The 3,275-nt window shown below is 32.7% G+C and overlaps 1 non-coding gene across 1 annotated transcript; it reads left to right on the top strand.

Moving 5' to 3' along the window:
- The first annotated feature begins 597 nt into the window (after positions 1–597).
- LOC148544086 (small nucleolar RNA R71) lies at positions 598–705 on the top strand. The gene has a single exon (XR_015901509.1). It is a non-coding gene; the product is annotated as a small nucleolar RNA R71 (small nucleolar RNA).
- The last annotated feature ends 2,570 nt before the right edge of the window (positions 706–3,275 follow it).

Here is a 3,275-nt window from a genome sequence, read left to right as displayed (position 1 = left end):
AGATAGATCAGAGACTAAGTTTGCTAAATTAGAGGTATTTTGTTCAGAGTTCTCTGTCTGTTGCTGAGTGGATGATGGAAAAGGCTTGCTATTGCTAAACCTGCTTCTTCCACCATTATTAAAGCCTTGTTGAGGCTTTTGTTGATCCTTCCATGAGAGATTTGGGTGATTTCTCCATGAAGGATTATAGGTGTTTCCATATGGTTCACCCATGTAATTCACCACTGCTATTGCAGGGTTTTCAGGATCATAAGCTTCTTCTTCAGAAGATGCCTCTTGAGTATTGTTGGATGCAGCTTGCATTCCATTCAGACTCTGAGAAATCATATTGACTTGCTGAGTCAATATTTTATTCTGAGCCAATATGGCATTCAAAGTATCAATTTCAAGAACTCCCTTCTTCTGAGGCGTCCCATTACTCACAGGATTCCTCTCAGAAGTGTACATAAACTGGTTATTAGCAACCATGTCAATGAGTTCTTGAGCTTCTGCAGGCGTTTTCTTTAGGTGAATAGATCCACCTGCAGAAGTATCCAATGACATCTTAGCTAATTCAGACAGACCATCATAGAATATATCCAATATGGTCCATTCTGAAAGCATGTCAGAAGGATACTTTTTGGTCAGTTGCTTGTATCTCTCCCAAGCTTCATAGAGGGATTCACCTTCTTTCTGTCTGAAGGTTTGAACATCCACTCTAAGCTTACTAAGCTTTTGAGGAGGAAAGAACTTGGCTAAGAAAGCCGTGACCAGCTTATCCCAAGAGTTCAGGCTATCTTTAGGTTGAGAATCCAACCATATTCTAGCTCTGTCTCTTACAGCAAACGGGAAAAGCATGAGCGTGTAGACTTCAGGATCTACTCCATTAGTCTTAACAGTATCACAGATCTACAAGAATTCAGTTAAGAACTGAAAATGATCTTCAGATGGAAGTCCATGAAACTTGCAGTTTTGTTGCATCAGAGAAACTAATTGAGGTTTCAGCTCAAAATTGTTTGCTCCAATGGTAGGGATGGAGATGCTTCTTCCATGTAAATTGGAATTAGGTGCAGTAAAGTCACCAAGCATCCTCCTTGCATTATTATTATTTTCGGCTGCCATTTCCTCTTCCTGTTCGAAAATTTCTGTAAGGTTATCTCTGGATTATTGTATTTTAGCTTCTCTTAGTTTTCTCTTCAGAGTCCTTTCAGGTTCAGGGTCTGCTTCAACAAGAATGTTCTTGTCCTTGCTCCTGCTCATATGAAAAAGAGGGAATAGAAAAATAATAATAATAGGGATCCTTTTTACCCAGGTATAGAGGTTCCCCTGTGTGAGTAGAAGAAGAAAAGAATGTAATGTAAAGAAGGGAAGAAGAGAAAATTCGAACACAGATGGAAGAGGGGGTTCGAATTTGGGTGAGATGAAGTGTTAGTAGATGAATAAATAAATAGAAGGAGATGAGAGAGAAAGAGGATTTTCGAAAATAAAATTTTGAAAAGGGGTTAGTGATTTTCGAAAATTAGGAATGAAAGCAAATTAAAATTAAAAATTGAAACAATTAGTTAATTAAAAAGAATTTTTGAAAAAGAGGGAAGAGATTTTCGAAAATTAGAGAAAGAGAGTTAGTTAGGTAGTTTTGAAAAAGATGAGAAACAAACAAAAAGTCAATTAGTTAGTTGAAAAAGATTTGAAAATCAATTTTGAAAAGATAAGAAGATAAGAAGTTAGAAAAGGTATTTGAAAATCAAATTTTTGAAAAAGATCCGATTTTAAAAAAAAAGATATGATTAGAATTAGTTTTGAAAAAGATTTTATTTTTAAAATCACAATTAATGACTTGGTTCCCAAGAAATCACAAGATATGATTCTAGAACTTAAAGTTTGAATCTTTCTTAATAAGCAAGTAACAAACTTGAAATTTTTGAATCAAAACATTAATTGTTGATGATATTTTTGAAAATATGATAAAATTAAGAAAAAGATTTTGAAAATATTTTGAAAAAGATTTTTGAAATTTCCGAAAAGAAATAATAAAAAATGGAAAAGATATGATTTTTTTTAAAAAGATTTGAAAAAGATAAGATTTTTAAATTGAAAATTTGATTTGACTCATAAGAAACAACTAAGTTTTAAAAAGTTTTGAAAAAGTCAACTCAAATTTTCGAAATTTATGAGTGAAAAAGGAAAAGATATTTTTTTTATTTTTGAATTTTTAATGATGAAAGAGAAAAACATGAAAATGATGCAATGCATGAAAATTTTGGATCAAAACAATGAATGCATGCAAGAATGCTATGAATTCAAGATGAACACCAAGAACACTTTGAAGATCATGATGAACATCAAGAACTTATTTTTGAAAATTTTATATGCAAAGAAAACATGCAAGACACCAAACTTAGAAATTTTTCATGTTCAGACACTATGAATGTAAAAATGCACATGAAAAACAAGAAAAGACACAAAACAAGAAAACATCAAGATCAAACAAGAAGACTTACTAAGAACAACATGAAGATCATGAAGAACACTATGAATGCATGAATTTTTCGAAAATTGTATGCAAACTTTAAAACATGCAATTGACACCAAACTTAAAATTGACTCAAGACTCAAACAAGAAATATGAAATATTTTTTTTTATTTTTATGATTTTCTAATTTTTTTGGTATTTTTCGAAAATTAATTTGAAAAAGAAAAATAAGGATTCTAAAATTTTTAATATGAATTCCAGGAATCTTGCACTCTTAGTCTAAAGTCTCAATCCAGGAATTAGACATGGCTCACTAGCCAGCCAAGCTTTCAATGAAAGCTCCGGTCCAAAACACTAGACATGGCTAATGGCCAGCCAAGCTTCAGCATGTAAATCAGACATTCATCAGCTAAGTCATCAAATTAACTTGCCTCTATGCTGATGGTTTGGAAGCCTCAGTCCAAAAGAATTTAGACATGGCTTTACAGCCAGCCAGGCTTCAACATGCTTCATGAAACTCTAGAATTCATTCTTAAAATTTCTGAAATAATTTTCGAAAACAGATGAGAAATTTTTGAAACATTTTTGAAATATTTTTTTTTTGAAAATTAAAAAAAAAAGAAAATCACCTAATCTAAGCAACAAGATGAACCGTCAGTTGTCCAAACTCGAACAATCTCTGGCAACGGCGCCAAAAACTTGGTATGCGAAATTGTTACTCTGAGGTTGTAAAATTTGTTGTTCGCTCTCTCCCTGGCAATGACGCCAATAACTGGTGCACAATACCATGGTCCAAACATAACTTCACAAATTCGCACAACTA

Source organism: Arachis ipaensis, chromosome B9 (assembly GCF_059453495.1).
Source record: "Arachis ipaensis isolate K30076 ecotype BB chromosome B9, ASM5945349v1, whole genome shotgun sequence".
In the NCBI taxonomy this organism is placed as follows: domain Eukaryota; kingdom Viridiplantae; phylum Streptophyta; class Magnoliopsida; order Fabales; family Fabaceae; genus Arachis; species Arachis ipaensis.
The sequence above is the reverse complement of the archived record's forward strand: the minus strand, read 5'-3'. Positions and strand labels throughout refer to the sequence as shown.